Raw genomic sequence first — 17,912 nt, forward strand, 5'->3', positions numbered from 1 at the left:
GCATTGGCCCAAAGAGTTTTTATTCTCGAGCCGGCGCCGCGGCTCACTAGGCTAATCCTCCACCTTGCGGCACACCGGGTTCTAGTCCTGGTCGGGGCGCCGGATTCTGTCCCGGTTGCCCCTCTTCCAGGCCAGCTCTCTGCTGTGGCCAGGAGTGCAGTGGAGGATGGCCCAAATGCTTGGGCCCTGCACCCCATGGGAGACCAGGAGAAGCACCTGGCTCCTGCCTTCGGATCAGCGTGGTGTGCCGGCTGCGGCGGCCATTGGAGGAAGGAAGACCTTTCTCTCTGTCTCTCTCTCACTGTCCACTCTGCCTGTAAAAAAAAAAAAAAAAAAAAAAAAAAAAAAAAAAAAAAAAAAAGAGTTTTTATTCTCATCGTATTCCTTGGCTTGAATACTCATGTAAAGAATCAAAAAGGATTATGCTTTTTATCAGTCATGATTATTGTCCAAAGACTTCTTTTTCTACTCTATCATTTTTTGTTTTTTAATTTTTAAAATTTTTTATTAACTTTTATAAAGAGAAGAAATTTCATATAATTCATAGGTACAATATAATAAGATAACCATAGTTCCCTTCCTCAACCCCACCTTTTCTTTCTTTCATTCATTTATTTTTGCAAAAATGTAACTTTTTTTAAGATTTGCTTATTTATTTGAAAGTCTGAGTTACACAGAGAGAAGGAAGGGCAGAGAGAGAGGGAGAGATCTTCCATCCACAGGTTCACTGCCCAACAGCTGCAATGGCCAGAACTGTGCTGATCCAAAGTCAGGAGCCAGGAGCTATCTCTGGGTTTCCCATGCAGGTGCAGGGACCCAAGCACTTGGGCTGTCTTCAACTGCTTTCCCAGGCCATAGCAGAGAGCTGGATTGGAAGTAGAGCAGCCGGGATTTGAACCAGTGCCCATATGGGATGCCAGCACTGCAGGCCGCGGCTTTACCTGCTATGCCACAGTGACTGCCCCACAAAAATATAACTTCAATCCACTCTATGATCACAGGCTTAATGCACCGCTAACCATAATATTCAAGAAGTAAAAAGTAGGAAGACCACAGTTCCACAGGACTATAAACAAGGGCTAAAAATGAAAATCAAATCATAAGATATCCATTTCATTCCTACACATTTTTGTATTCTATATTAACTACCACATATCAAAGAAAACATACTATATTTGTCTTTTGGGGACTGACTTATCTCTGTAAGTATAATGGTTTCTAGTTGCACCCATTTTGTTGCAAAAGACAGGAATTCATTCTTTTTTATGGCTGCGTAGTATTCCATAGTGTATTTATATCACCTTTTCTTTATCAAGTCATCAGTTGATGGACATCTGTGTTGATTCCATTTCTTAGCTATTGGGAATTGAGCTGCAATAGACATGTATTACAAATAATTGTTTCATATTCTGACTTCATTGCTTTTGGGTAAATTCCCAGGAGTGGGATGGCTGGGTCATGTGGTAGATATGTTTTCAGATTTCTGAGGAATCAAACTTGGACTCTGTGATGTCCCAACCCTCTTTGACATAATGCCTTTCTCTAAGATCAGCCTAGCAAGTTTTATTTTATTTCTTCCCTGGATGTACACACCTAGTTTAGATAACACACACTTGCAAAGCAGGCTTTCTGAAAGTAATCAAATTTACTCGGAACTGTGGTATCTAGGAAGCCTTGAATTCTACCAGTCTACTAAAATCGATTTAAGAATCACCTTTCTGATATGATCTTGAGTAATTGGAGGGATGAATAGGGAAAACATAAGTATAGGAATTCCCAAAAAGGGAAGCAATCTAGTGAAAGAAAAAACAGAGCAAAACTCATAATTTTGATAATTTGCTGAATTTCTGAAGGATGATGAAGATTCACTCTTTCCAGGATCTTCAGCCAGTGTCAGCTGGTACATCACAGAAGGCCAGCCCCTTTATGCACTACAATCTGCCTTTCTAAAAAAAAAAAAAAAAAAAAAAAAAGAGGTTAGGCATTTGTGCCAAAAAAAGAGGGCGAGGACTTGGTCTTCAGGAAATGGAATTATGCATCTTACTTCTCACCACTGCAATCTCTCAGAACTAACTTTTCAAACGGAAATCTACTTAGTTTAGTTTTTTTTTTTTGTTTTTTTTTTTTTTTTGGCTGGGATGGGCCTTCCTGTCTAGCAGTTTTCTATTTCTGTGTAGTAAGTACATGATTGTTATGGAAATTCCCTTTTAACAGTGTTACTTAAGAAAATTATGCAACAGCAAGCCTCAGACTTCCTAAAGAATACTTATAGCACACCAAGAGAAAATGACAGAATAATGTTTTTCTGTGGCATTATTGTCATTTGAGAAAAAAAAACCCATGTTGCTTCACACGATAAACCCTGCCCTTGTCATTCTTTTTTGTCTGTTTGACAATAGAATTCTTGACATGATAGCTAAATTTTCTTAATTATGCAAATGTCACAATACAAAATACAACAGCAATTCTGTCATCCTTTCCTATTTATCCCAAATTACATCAGAACTGAGGAAAACAAATCATTGGCCATGGTAGATATGTCAACATATGAAAACTAGAGAACAAAGAAAAGTAAGTTATAAAATATTTTTGTGTCAGCTAGATGAAATCCATTTATTCTTAGCAGGCGCCGTGGCTCAATAGGCTAATCCTCCACCTGTGGCGCCAGCACACCGGGTTCTAGTCCCGGTCGGGGCACCGGATTCTGTCCCGGTTGCCCCTCTTCCAGGCCAGCTCTCTGCTGTGGCCCGGGAGTGCAGTGGAGGATGGCCCAAGTGCTTGGGCCCTGCACCCCATGGGAGACCAGGAGAAGCACCTGGCTCCTGCCTTCGGATCAGTGCGGTGCGCCGGCCACAGCGCACCAGCCGCGGTGGCCATTGGAGGGTGAACCAACGGCAAAGGAAGACCTTTCTCTCTGTCTCTCTCTCTCACTGTCCACTCTGCCTGTCAAAAAAAAAAAAAAAAAAAAAGAAAGAAATCCATTTATTCTTGTGATAATATCCCACTTTTTTCATCAAACTGATTAAAAAAAAAAACTCTCAGGCAGAATAACGGAGACTGAGAGGCAGAGTCACACAGGACTCCAAGTTGTCTTGCTTGTTTTGTTCAATCATTCTTCTATTGTCAAAAAAAGTGGAGGGTGGAGGAGAAGGAAGTCACTGATAAAGCTTCAAAATTTTCCAGTAGGTGAGAACTAAAAATTCTTCCTTTTGGACCAAGGATTCTGTGGTCAGATGCGTTTGGGGGTCATAGTTGTCCACATACTCCATGTTCATGACCTGTGCCACTTCTACTGTGCCCATCACAAATCCTCTGCCACCTTCATAACAAGTCCTCCAAGAAGTACGCTGGTTATAGACTCCAAAATTGCACTCTCCATGCTGCTGTCCTCCCCCTAGTTTCCTAACAGTTGTCCATTGCCCAAGTCATCCCATATACCTCTCTGTCAGGCCCTCCTACCCTTGATTCATGCACCCCAATTCCTTTATTTTATGTCTTCCCAACATCTCCCCACCATACCCTCTTCTCTATTTTCAATAGCACTGTTGATCAGATTCTCACATGATCTGCCTTGCCATCACTTTCTTCCTCTTCTTCCTCTGATTCATCCTTCACACTGCTGCCATGGATTTTCTACACAAATCAGCCCATGTTTAACATATTTAAATTGTTCCTTTTCAGGGTAAACTTCCTACCCCTGAAGTGGGAGAAATGGGGTTTAATGTTTATTCCAGGTTCTTGCATGCATAAAGAGAGGAAATCCTAATGCTTTCCTATGTAATGTGAATTTTATTCTGAAGGTGAGAAAGTGAACACATACTTGAGCATAGGTAGGGAGTGGGCCAGAAGGAAATAAGAGGTGGAGGAGGGGAAGTAGAGAGCAGGCACTTCAGCAGCTGCTCCAGTCCTTGTCAGCAGAGGGAGGGAACAGCCTGTCCCAGTTGTTGGCCTCTTTTGTGAGGTGGAAAGAAGGGGTGGTTACTTACATGGTGCCTCCCCACCAGGTCCCAGGTGATGGAGATACATCCTGGGAAGGAGGCAGTTTGATTGACAAGTAGGTGGGTAGTATTAAACCTGGGTGGGACTTGTGGCTTGCAGTTATCTCCAGCTCAGCAAACCTAGCTAGCCACCTGCCTTATCCCATATCACCTCCAGTCTTCTCTGCTTCAGAAGTTTCTCTTTTTCCATTACTGTACTCCTTCCTGCCCTTATGTGATTGATCAGTTCCTTCCTATTCAAGGTTCAACTCCTTTGCGACCTTCCCTGACACACCTGTCTCCACCGTGCTGAGAGATATGTCCCTCTCCTGTTTTCTCAACATCTAGGACTTGGCTCTGACACAACACTGAACAGGGTATGCTATTGTACAGTTGGAAGATTCTTGCCGTTGGAGTCAGGCAGACATGAGTTAGAATTGTGAGTCTAGCATTTACTATACTGTAGACCTAGAATTACTCAGAATTACCTGTAGACCTAGAATTACTCAGAATTACCTAGAATTACTTTACTTTTAATAAACTTCAATGTTTTTCATCTTAATTAGTAATACAGGTAATACCTACCATGTTGTAAGTCTAAGTAAATATTAAGTCCATATAAATTATAAGTAAAGCAAAATATGTACAACAAGCGAAGAAGTTGTGGTATGTTGGGAAGGTGTGGTTGGTTCTCTCCCATAGCTTTAGGTGGAACACATTTCCCTTGGGATCCTCAGGCCAGGGACAGAGTTGGCCCTTAGAAATGCAACCAAGATAGCAGTATTTGATATTATTGCCAACTTTCTCCTTCCAAAATACATTTTCCTGCATTGGATTTCCTGACACAATTTTCATTTCTGTTCCTTCTATCAGTTTGGCTGCTGTTTTTTGACTTATTTTGGCTGGGTATTCCTCCTCTGCTTATCTCTTTTTCAGTAGACGTCATCAGGCTCTGTCTTAATGTTTCTTCTTATCTCGTTTTCTATTTGTCTTAGAGTTTCTCAAAGTGTAACTTGAGTCACTTGCCGCCTGCTACACACCCCTTTCATGGAAACATAACAGGGAAGAATAGTTGGTGTTTCACAGAATCAGGAGCATGGGTCTGTGTGTGTGTGTGTGTTTTTTTTTTTTTTTTTTTTTTTTTTTTTTTTTTTTACACAAGCAGAGTGGACAGTGAGAGAGACAGAGAGAAAGGTCTTCCTTTGCCGTTGGTTCCCCCTCCAATGGCCACCGCGGCTGGCGTGCTGTGGCCAGCGCACCGCACTGATCCGAAGGCAGGAGCCAGGTGCTTCTCCTGGTCTCCCATGGGGTGCAGGGCCCAAGCACTTGGGCCATCCTCCACTGCACTCCCGGGCCACAGCAGAGAGCTGGCCTGGAAGAGGGGCAACCGGGACAGAATCCGGCGCCCCGACCGGGACTAGAACCCGGTGTGCCGGCGCTGCTAGGCGGAGGATTAGCCTAGTGAGCTGCGGCACCAGCCATGGGTCTGTGTTTTTAATAAGATCTTCAAGTGAGTCTATATTTGAAAAACATCATCTTAGAAATTTCATCTTCCCTTATGGCCTCAAACAGTTACATTTGCTAGTGATATGTTTCAGATCATTAGTGATATATTTCAGATATGTGTCTCCATCCAGCCTCACTGTTGAACTTCCAACCCTTACAGCCAACAGCCCCTTTGGTATTTCCCTTCTGAAGCTTCTCAGGCAACTTGTGAAAAAGCAAACTGTTAATTGTCTTATGTTATGGAAACAACTTACTCAGATGTACACACCCAAGGCCCACCTTGTCCTCCCTCTGCACTTCCTCTACTCTAGCACCATAATCCTCATAGTATCTCTGGGATCTTTTCACTTTTCTTGGAACTCATGCCACAACACTTAGTATTAGCCACAGTTAGCTGTCTTCTGAATTTCTGTAGTAGATATAATAAATCTAAATTATGAGCTCTGAAGTTTGACTTCCAGAGGTCAAAAATCTATGTTTGTCAACACTTTGTCCAGCTTTTGTGTCTCCTCTATGAGATGAAGATAAAAATGCTGTCAAAGCATTTACATAAGGTAATTCATGCAAAGCTTCTGTATTTTGTGAGGTGTATGGAAGGAAGCTCCAGTACTATCCCCTTTTTGTCTCTGAGTCACTCAACAGAGATCTTTAAAAATTCAAATCAAATCAAGTCCTATTCGAGATATTAAAGCCCTTAGTGATTTCTGTGGCTTTCATGACCCCCCTCCACTCTGTGAAACTGTAAATGAAAGTCCCACTGCCATCTTTCACTACTCTTCCTTTTGACTTTTTCCCCAGCAAGTGTGGATTTCTGGCTTTACCTTAGTGCACCTCCCTCCCTTTGCTTCCAGGACCCTGCAGTTGCAGTTCTCCCATGCCTGGGATACAATCTCGCTGCCGCCTGCTCCCCAAGCCCTTCAGCCCTCTTTTGTAGAAGAATCCTGCTCCCTATGATTTGCTTTTTTTTTTTTTTTTTTTTTTTTTTTTTTTTTTTTTTTTGACAGGCAGAGTGGACAGTGAGAGAGACAAGAGAGAAAGGTCCTTCCTTTGCCATTGGTTCACCCTCCAATGGCTGCCGCGGCTGGCGCGCTGTGGCCGGCGCACAGCGCTGATCCTATAGCAGGAGCCAGGTGCTTCTCCTGGTCTCCCATGGGGTGCAGGGCCCAAGTACTTGGGCCATCCTCCACTGCACACCCTGGCCACAGCAGAGAGCTGGCCTGAAAGAGGGGCAACCGGGACAGAATCCGGCCCCCCGACCGGGACTAGAACCCGGTGTGCTGGCGCCACAAGGCGGAGGATTACCCTAGTGAGCCGCGGCGCCGGCCATGATTTGCTTTTAACACTATGGTTAGAGCTATAATTTCATTCTTTGGCCCATATTTCTGTATTCCACTTTGATGCTGGAGGACGTATCTGATGTCTTCAGAGCTGTAGACTCTCAGGGCTTGGGAAGCAGAGGACACCCTGTGATATTCACTGAGTAAGCGAATGTGATGATCAGACTACTGGCAATTTCCCATTCTCCTTTTTGCATTTCTATTCTTTTAAATCTTATCTCAAACTTGTGTTTTCTCTAGAATGCCCTCTTGGTTATTATATGTGTATTACAGTTAAGCATAAACATCTGAGCAGTGTCCTGAATATCTTGAGATTTTTTTCAGAGAAATGTTCACATCTGTGAAACTTTCTTTAGAGTTCTTAGAAGTTATACATTTTTGATGCACAATACATAAATTATTCATTCAGTAAAATTGAGTGTTTTAAATTCTAAAGTCATTTCTTAATCATGTACAGTCTATTATTACTCTAGCTAATGTGAAAAACTGCTTTCACACATATTTTTACCCTTGAAAAGGAATATGAAGTTTTCTTTGGCTAGAAGGAGTAAGTATTCCTGTAAAATATATTTAATGATGGTCTGACCTCTGCTTTTCAGTTTGATAGTTGATAAACATAGAACTGATCAGTTCTTAAGCAAATGGGAACTTTGGAGTCTATTGGACGTGTCAGGACCTTTGTTTCTAGTTTTATGTGTCATTTTTAAATAGCATTTGTTGGCTGGCTTGCAGTGAGACATTCAGGTTGTCCATAGCCATGCCTTCCAAGTTGTGTTTTCTCTGTCCTTCCTCACCCCTTAACTTCTCCCATACAACAGGAGAGAAACTCGTTCCAACTCACCCTCTCTATTAGCTATACTCTGTTAACACTAACTTAATGTTAGTACCCATAGTGCCTCCAAGATTTATAGCTCAGGGTAGTGGCTATAACTAGCTCATTTACTTAATTTTTTAAATAAAACAAGAGTGTTGGGGCTGGTGCTATGCTGCAGCAGGTTAACGCCCTGGCCTGAAGCGCCAGCATCCCATATGGGTGCCGGTTTGATACCTGTCCACTCCACTTCTGATCCAGCTCCCTGCTATGGCCTGGGAAAGCAGTAGAAGATGGCCCAAGTCCTTGGGCTCCTGCACCCACATGGGAGACCGAGAAGAAGCTTCTGGCTCCTGGCTTCGGATTGGTGCAGCTCCACTGTTGCAGCCAATTGGGGAGTGAAGCAAAGGATGGAAGACCTCTTTCTCTCTCTGCCTCTCCTCTCTCCGTGTAACTCTGACTTTCAAATAAAGAAATAAATCTTTTTTTTTTTTAAAGAGTGTTGCAGTAGGTAAGATCAGTTAAGGTTTGGTAAGGGATGTAATCCTGGTAGGAATGCTAACCAGCTGCCAGGCAGAAAATATTACGAAGAGAGGAATATTGAGCCCTGAGTCTCCACTGCTTCTACAGTGTCACAGATCTCCTCACAGATGGCCCCAGTGTCATTTGATGCACATAGTCCCTCTGTGCCTCCGATAGCTCTTTTCCCAGACTTATATAGCAACTAATGATTTTACACATTGCCGTTTTTTGAATGTCTAATATATGCCGCTAGTTATCTCTAATCCTCCAGTTATGTGCTTTTGAAATGAAGACCTCGCATGGCAGAGTGGTTAAATAAATGTGCCAGGTACAGTAAATTGTGGGGTCTGGTGTTCAGATGCAGAACGGTAGGGTCTGTTGTCTCACCAGGGGTCCTCATGGCCTGTCCTCAACAGGCAGAGCTGTCAGCTATGTATCTAAGTGGTTAACAGCAAAATTGACCCTCCCTCATTTTTCTCATTTTGTGTTTCTGTTGTAGCTCCCCCCTTCCTCCCTCATCACAAGATAGCATCCAAAACTCCTTTTTAGTTAGCCTTCTCCACTACTCCACACCTCCCTCTACCTTTTGGCTGGCGGTGGCCTTTCTTGAAGATAGCACATGACCAAAGTACTGTTTCCATTAAGTGATGGGTCTGCTCGTAACTGGACTTATTCATAACAAAAGTGTCAATCGTACATAGAATAAAATGAAGGAAGACCTTAGCCAAAACTATCTCAACAGAAATTCCGTCAATAGGAATTAGTGCATTTGACTCTGTAAGTCACATAAAACTACTTAATTGGTCTGGAAGAGTTAACACTTCTTGCCTCATTTAGCTTCTACTGAATCTTTTGATCAAGAGCAATGTTCCTTCTACCAATAAGCTGAGATGAGCTTTCCTGAGTGGACATAAGGTATTTTTAATCATTTATTTTTAATTTTAGAAAAGAGATTTATTTTGGGGCCAGTACTGTGGCATAGTGGGTAAAGTTGCCGCCTGAATGCTGGCCTCCCATTTGGATGCCAGTTCCTGTCCTTGTGGCTCCACTTCCAAAGTAACTCCTTGCTAATGTGCCTGGGAAAGCAGCAGAAGATGGCCCAAGTGCTTGGGCCCTTGCACCCACATGGGAGACCTGGGTGAAGCTTCAGGCTCCTGGCTTTGGCCTGTCCGAGCCCTGGCTGTTGGGGCCATCTGGGGAGTGAACCAGCAAATGAAAGATCTCTCTCTCTTTCTTTCTCTCTCTCTCTTTCTCTCGCCCTTTCTTTACCCCTCTCCCTCTCTGGCTCTGTGTAACTCTAACTTTTAAATAAATAAATAAATCTTTAAAAACTAATAAATAAAATTTAAAAAGATTTATTCTATTCAGAGTGGCACATACTGAGAAGGAGACAGAGGGAGAGAGAGCTCCTCTATCCTCTCTCTCTCTCTTTTTTTTTTTTTTTTTTTTGGACAAGCAGAGTTAGACAGTGAGAGAGAGAGACAGAGAGAAAGGTCTTCCTTCCATTGGTTCAACCCCCAAATGGCCCCTATGGCCGGTGCGCTGCGGCTGGCGCACTGTGCTGATCCGAAGCCAGGAGCCAGGTGCTTCCTCCTGGTCTCCTATCCAGGTGCAGGGCCCAAGCACTTGGGCCATCCTCCACTGCCTTCCTGGGCCATAGCAGAGAGCTGGACTGGAAGAGGAGCAACCAGGACTAGTACCCGGCACCCCAACCAGGACTAGAACCTGGGGTGCTGGCGCCGCAGGCGGAAGATTAGCTTAGTGTGCTGCTGTGCTGGCCTTATATCCTCTCATTCACTTCCCAAATGGCCACAATGACTGGAACCAAGGATTCCATCCAGGTCTCCTGCATGGGTGGTAGGGGCCCACCTTCCTCTGCTTTCCCAGGTGCATTACCAAGGAGCTGCATTGGAAGTGGTGGAGGAGCAGGGACTTGGACCGGTGCTCCAATATGGGATGCAGGCATCACAAGGCTTGGCTTAAACCACTGCACCACAATGCCCTCCCCAGGAGGTAAATTTTAGTGCCGGGTAGGGTAGGGTAGGGTAGAGTGAGTGGGAAGGCAGATGGAGGAGGGCAGTGAGGAATGGACTAAGTCCAGTTTTGAAGTAGCGCCCTAACTAGGGAAAGCGTTTCAAGAACAAATGCTATTCTTTGACAGTAATTGGGCCTGCCGGAGGTTAGGAGGTTCTACTGCTCCTCAAGAGCAGGTCACATGCAACCCTGGGTAAATCCCGGTGTCAGAGATGAGATGCCCCGCAGTCTGCTAGGGGCGTCACTGACTCTGGGAAAAGCGGTCTGGTGTCCCCGTCTCCACTCAACTCACTCCTCCATGGCAGTAACGCATCCACCCATGCACACTTTGCCTCATGGTTTCCTGAAGCCTCCCTGTGTCGTGGTGATAGATGATTAGGCTGCTGGCTGAACAACTCCATGCAACCTAGGTTTGGAATGTTCTTGTTACCACCTGGGTAACTCTCTAGAAAGGAAAGTACCGGCCATCCAGCTGGCTCCTGAGAAGTGGGTGTTTGTGAAGAACTGCTGCTTTCTTCCTCTCTTTTGCCATGTGATCTCTCTGTACAACTTCTCTAGAGGAGCTGCTGGAGGACACAAGAGGACTACCTGCTTGGGATGTCACCGAGGTGTCAGCCCCAAGTAGGAGAGGCCCAGAGGAAAGCTGTTCTACTTGTGACAGGTGAAGGAGACGGTGGGGGAGGTAGAGTTCCTCTGAGAAAGCCTGAGAAGCAGATCGCCAGGGTTCTTATTGCCAGAGTTAGGGGAGCAGGCAGGAAGCAGAGAAGACAGACCACACATCTCTGTATGTTGAATGTTTAAGACAGACTTTAGGGCTGCCACTGTAGCTTAGTGGTTAAAGTGGACATCTGCAGTGCCAGCATTTCATGTGGGTGCCTGTTTGAGACCTGGCTATTCCACTTCCAGTCCAGCTCTCTGCTATGACCTGGAAAGCAGTAGAAGATGGTCCAAGTCCTTGGGGCCCTGCACCCACATGGGAGACCCGGAAGAAAAACATGAGCTCCTGGCTTCGGATTGGCCCAGCTCTGGTCATAGCGGACAACTGGGGAGTAAACAAGTAGATGGAAGACCTCTCTCTCTCTATCTCTCTCTCTCACTCTCTCTCTGTCTCTCACTGCCTCTCTGTAACTCTGCCTTTCAAATAAATAAATAAATATTTTTAAAAAATAGATGGACTCTGATGTTTCCTGCAGCTTCTCGTGGTTGACCAGTTGTCTGGCCGCCTCCAAGGGCAATGTTGCAGGCAAGACTTCCTGGAATGTCCTCTGAGAGCTCAGGAGTGACTGAGAATGCCCCTGGTCCTGGGTCTGCCTCTTGCCTGGAGCCTGCACTCTTGGTTACAGTGTCTGCCCTGCTCTTGTAGTCGCTGTAGACTTAATTTCTTACACACGTTTCTGGAATTTCTATATAGTTAGGATTTAGGGACAATAATCTTCGGTAATTGTGGTGGGAGTGTTCAGGAATTTGTATAGAAGCTGCAGGCAAAGTGTTTCTTAATGACACTCTGTGTTAATTTGGAAGCCTCCTGGGGCCCCACCCTGCCCCCTGGCCAGCATCACACGTCCCATATGTTTGGCCTGTCTGTCAGGATCCTGGCAGATGATGTAGTGTGAACTTTCCATGTCCCAGTCCCAAGCTCTTAGGCCACAGTCTTACCAGATCTAGTTTTCATCTTGAACAACAGCAGTGCTTTTCATGAGAAATGTCCCCTTTCAACATGGCGTTAGAGTCCAAATCAAGAAAGCCGCAAGCGCACATCTTTCTGTGATAGAAAAACCTGGGGTACTACTGCCCCAGCTGTGGTGTTCCTTTTTGTACATGTGAAAGCCAAGGCAAGGATCCCGACTTAGCGTGGAAAGCAAACAAAAAAACCTATTGGTAAGGGCCTTGCTCAAATCCCCTAAACCAAACATCTCTCATTTCCTTTGCTTAAGCTCATTTCCTGATGGCCAACCTTATGCCTTTCTGAACTCTTTTTTTTTTTTTTTCTTTTGTAGTTTACTTAAAAACAAGTAGCTCCACACACTGCCTTTTTGCTTGCGGACATCATCTTTGGAAAGTAGTCACTGAGATTATGTGAATTCTTTGATGTCATTAAATTGCGTAGTTTAAAAAGTAACTGTTCATAACACTTTAAAAAAGTCTAGAAAGAGAATAGTAACTGAAAGCATATACCTTTTTATTTTCATATATCATTCTTAAACAATGAAAACTGTAAACACTTGCAAATTTACTTTGTTTACTCCGCATCTTCTTGGATGGCAGCAGACCAATTTTTTTTTTTTTTTTCTGAGACTTGTGTCTGCTTTGAGGCTGGGTGCCTGTTGGTGATATTTCTGACAGCAAAGGGTGAGATGCTTGGCTCCTTTCTGTCTTCCTCCTTTTCATTACTGTGCTTTTCTATTTCAATCATTTACCTAAACTGATTTCTTAAAACCTTAGACAACTTCATCCAGAACTCACTTTCCTGATTTTGTTTTTCTTTTAAATAAAACACACCCCTCCCTTTCCCCTGCCCCTTGCCCCACCTCTACTATCTTCTGTCTGCAGTGTAGATCAAAAAGTGTGTGATCATTAAAAGCAAAAACAAAACTACACCACACAGGCAGGCTGTGGCTCTGGCTGGATTCCAGGATCCCATCCCAGGACAGTGGGTGGCCCAGCCCAGGGCTGGGGAGGATGTGAGAGGAAGCCCCCTGACCTCCTCAGGGTGTCAGGCTCCCTGTGCTGAGGGGGAGGGGTGAGGGTCAGCAGCAGGTGGGGGCTGGGAACCTGGGAGACCTGTTGTTTTGCAAACGACTGCTTAGGATTCTATCTGACCCCTGGCCCTGCTTACACTTGCAAGAAAAGTCAATTAAACTTAGTAGTGTACATTTAAAATTCCATTTTACAAGTTTATTTTTTCTTCATAAACAGCTAAAACTGTGACCAATTTTGGAATAAACTACAGTCAAGTAAGCAATGACTTAATGGAAGCTAAATATAGATGTCTTCTTTTAGGTTTTTGTTTATTTCCAAAAGACTTACTGATATACGCCAAGGACTAAATCATATTAAACAATGAAAAATTCAGGAATTTGCATGATATTGCATTAAAAGGCAACTGCTGCCTTCACTGGTATTTCTGAATACTTACCTGGCCTTTCAGATGACTAGAAGTAGACAGATATCTGACAAATGTACAAGCCTGAAGTTACATTTTTGAGGGGCTATTTTAATTTAGCAAACAACTCCCACACAAGAGCTGCTTCAGTGGGCCAAACACTATGACGCGGGCTCTCTGAGTTACTCCTCCTCAGAGTCTGCAAGGTGCAGTCCCTAGAGGCATCCGCAGACCCCTGGAGAAGCCCTCCCAGAGCACAGAGGGGAGGAATCAGCACCTCGCTGGTGCCAAGGTTGAGCTGGGGTTTCATACCGGAAATTTCTTCTCCCATCAGAAATAGCCCTGCCCCCCACAGCCACTCCCTCCCAGCTCTAAGTGAAGCTTTTTTTAAAAAAATCACATTTTACAGAAAAGTAAACTGGGATTCAGGCAAGACCTATCCATTCTTCTCAGCCTTTTTCCTTTCTTCTTCCATTTTCGCTCTAAGCCCCAGCAGCCCAGGGATTGTAACATCTAGTTGGCGGACCTAGGATTACCCATGTAGGAATTCTATCTCCCAGGACAGACCTCTTTCCACCAAATGCTACCTGCTACTGGAATGTATTGTAACTTTTCGTTAAACAAATAGTAAAGACTAAGGAGACAGTGTCCATCAAGAGATGGATGCACGGGGCTGGCGCTGCATCCCGTATAAGCACCGGCTCGAATCCCTGCTGCTCCACTTCTGATCAGCTCTCTGTTGTGCTCTGGAAAGGCAGTGAAGGATGGCCCAAGTCACTGGGCCCCTGCACCCATGTGGGAGACCCAGAGGAGGCTTCTAGCTCCTGGCTTCCGATTGGCACAGCTCTGGCCTTTGTAGCAGACTGGGCAGTGAACCAGCAGATTGGAAGACCTCTCTCTCTCTCTCTCTGCCTCTCCTTCTCTCTCTGTGTAACTCTTTCAAATAAATAAAAACCATTAAAAAAAAAAAAAACAGATGGATGCAGAAAGAATACACACCTGGAGAAAGTATACACAGCGGCATACTGTTCAGCTTTAGGAAAGAGGCAAATTTTGTCATTTGCAACAACTTTGAATGGATCTGAAGGACATTATGAGGAAGTGAAATAAGCCAGGCATGGAAGTACAAACACTGTGTGCTCTCACTTACCATGTTGTCTGGGTTATTTGAGCCAGTATTCAGAATTCTTCTTTGTATAAATGGCAAGAAGCCACTAAGATTATTAATATTAAAATTCACTGGGGCCGGAGTTGTGGCGCAGCAGGTTAACGCTCTGGCCTGAAGCGCAGGCATCCCATATGGGCTCTGGTTTGAGACCCGGCTGCTCTTCTTCCGATCCAGCTCTCTGCTGTGGCCTGGGAAAGCAGTAGAAGATGGCCCAAGTCCTTGGGCCCCTGCACCCGCATGGGAGACCCAGAAGAAGCTCCTGGCTTCGGATTGGCACAACTCCAGCTGTTACGGCCATCTGGGTAGTGAACCAGCGATGGAAGACCTCTCTCTCTCTCTCTGTATAACTCTGACTTGCAAATAAAATAAATAAATCTTTAAAAAAAATCATTAATAAACTGGACGATAGCAGCACCACCATGAACTTACATTTCAATTTCATTTTTTTTTCCATGAACTTTTCAGAAGTACACTCAACCATGGAACTCTGAAACAAAGTACAGAGGCTGCGAGCAGAGCAGTTGTTACAGAGGCTGGGCCTGGAGGGGAGTACGGAGGCCTTGGGGCAGGTGCAGTGCTTCAGTGAGGCAGGAGGAGTAAATGGCACAGGCTTCATGAGCTTGACTAAATCCTTCCACGTTGTATACACGCAGCGTTGCTTTTCACCCATAAACTGTACAATTATGAGTAGTCAATATTAAATACATTTTAAACATTTTAAAAGAATTTAGATTTTTGCCTCTGGAGGAGTGGAGAAGGTCTGGAAGGAAGACCGGCACTTTCCCAGTCCTATTAAAGAAGGCAGAAAGACAGTCCCCAGACTGGCCTGACTGGCAGGGTGGGAACACGGACCCAATCGGCCAAGATCCTGTCACCTTTGCCATGTGAGGTCTGTTCCTGTCCCACCCCTGTGCCTCCCCTCTCCTCGGCAGCTGTGACAGCAGGGCAGGGCCTGCAGATTTCTGAGCACAGGAGAGAGAGTTGGCGTGGGCCGTGCAGGGGTCCTGTGCATGCGTCAGCAACGTGCTCCTGGTGGGGGTGACCTGCTCACTTTGCAAAAGCACCCACCCCAGGAGCTTCCTTCACTGGAACTTTCTCAAGGAAATACACGGATCGAAAAACTATGTAGTCACATTTTTTCTATTTCATGTTTTTTGCTACACTAAATAAAAATTTGCTCTGAAGTTCTGATTTTCATTTTTGATTTTAAGAAAAATTATATAACCCTAGTTGAATTTACAGGTGTTTTGTTTGTTTTTATAACGCATAAGGAAGTGAATAAAAAAGATTTGTATGTGTGTGTATTTTTGCTTTTGGAGTCACTTAGAACATGTTTCTTTCTTCTTCTTCTTCTTCTTCTTCTTCTTTTTTTTTTTTTTTTTTATCAAGGGATGACAGGTTTTCCAGCCACACCCAGGAAGTCTCTTAAAAATATTGATAAAGCTGTTACAGCAGACATGTTCTTGACTAAAGGGATAAAAACATATTACCAGTGTTAGAAACTTACATTTTGTGGGAAAAAAGTCCTTACTGTGTGGTCACTTTTTTTCATGTACACATGAATGCATTTATAAAAACTTCTTAAAATTACCCTAACAGTTTAGCTTCTGATTTTACTCAAGTTCAGGAACTTCTCAATGACATTTTGACTCCCACAAGTAGATTATTGGTGGAAAAATTTATACTTCATTTTGGTGAAATTAAAAATTTTTAAAGTGTGTATAATTATCCAAAGTCAAGTATTCTGAAGCATCTGCTATGACTAGATTCTACAGAGGTGGAGGTAAAAAAGATATTTGCCTCTACATTAGTCTGCAGCTGCCATTTCAATGCAGGTTTTGAAAGAAAGATTTGAGCTCAGTGAAAAACCTGGTTAATGTCTGGTTATTAATTATTTTCTTTTTATTTTAAGATAAAGTATATAAATCTAATTTACATATTTTCTAATTGGCTTGTAGACCTACTTTTACTTTTAAGTTTCATCGAGCAATTATTTTTCCTACCTTTATTTTCAGATTTATTTGATTTATTTGAAAGACAGAGTTACAGAGCGAGGTAAAGACAGAGAGAGAGAGAGGTCTTCCATCTACTGGTTTACTCCCCAAATGAAGCTGAGCCCTTCTGAAGTCAGGAGCAAGAGCTTCTTCCAGGGTGCAAGGGCCCAAGGACTTGGGCCATCCTCTGCTGCTTTCCCAGGAGCATTAGCAAAGAGCTAGATCAGAAGTGGAGCAGCTGGGACTTGAACTGGTGCCCATATGGGATGCAGGCACTGCAGGCCAGGGCTTTAACCTGCTGTGCCACAGCGTCAGCCCCTTTTCCTGCCTATTTGATTCACTTGGTATTTCACCCAGGGTTGTCCAGATAAACAGAGCCAATGTGGTGTGTGTCTGTGCATGTCTATCTATGTGTCTGTATGGATGCATCTGTGTGTCTATGCATGTCTGTGTGTGTATGTATGTGTTTGTGTGCATCTTTGTGTTTACATGTGTGTGTGAGTCTCTGTGTTTGTATATGTGTGTCTGTATGTGCATGTCTGTATGCACCTGGGTATGTAACTGTGTGTGTATCTGGGTCTGGGTGTATGTGCATGTCTGTGTATGTGTGTGTTTTTCTCTGTGTGTGTGTCTGGGTGTGAATATGCATATGTGTGTCTCTGCGTCTGTATATGTGTCTGTGTATCTGTATGTATGTGCATGTCTGTGTGTGTCTGTGTGTATGTGAATGTGTGTGACTGTGTGTGTCTGTATGTGTGTATCAATCTGTGTGTCTGCATGTGCATGTCTGTATGTGTGTGTTTGAGTGTGTGTCTGTGTATCTGTGCATGTGCATGTCTGTGATGTCTGTGTGTGAGTCTATCTATATATCTGTGTGTCTGTGTTCCCATAGGTGTCTGTATGTGTGTCTGTGTGTCTGTCTCTATCTATCTGTGCACCTGTTTATATTTCTAGAGATTTATTTGGACAAATTGGCTCTGTGGCTGCACTGACTGGCAAGTGCAAAGTCTGCAGGGCAGGCTGCAGGCCTGGGTCCTGTGGAAGAGTTAAAATGACAGCGTGGGTCTCACAACAGTGATGCAGCTCCCTCTTCCTTGTGAGACCTCGGTCTGTTTTATGCTAAGGCCTTCAACTGATACTACAGAGGGTAATCTGCTTTACCAGAAATCTACTGATTTATGTTAATCTCTTCTAAAGAGTAACTTCGTACCAACATCCAGACACACTTGTATCAGGGTGCTAGACCCACCCAACTGACACATGAAATTAACCACCAGTCTTGTCAGTTATAAGTCAACCCATAAAAATCTCTGAAGTTAGATTCTCTGAAGAGAAAATAGATGAGCACATACAGAGGTATAGAGCAATTCCCCAATAATACATACAGATCTATTTAAAATGTGAATTTCTGAAAAACTATGAATGTTTACATATAAGTTTGTCAAATATATTGCATGAGG

Source organism: Oryctolagus cuniculus, chromosome 16 (assembly GCF_964237555.1).
Source record: "Oryctolagus cuniculus chromosome 16, mOryCun1.1, whole genome shotgun sequence".
NCBI lineage: Eukaryota > Metazoa > Chordata > Mammalia > Lagomorpha > Leporidae > Oryctolagus > Oryctolagus cuniculus.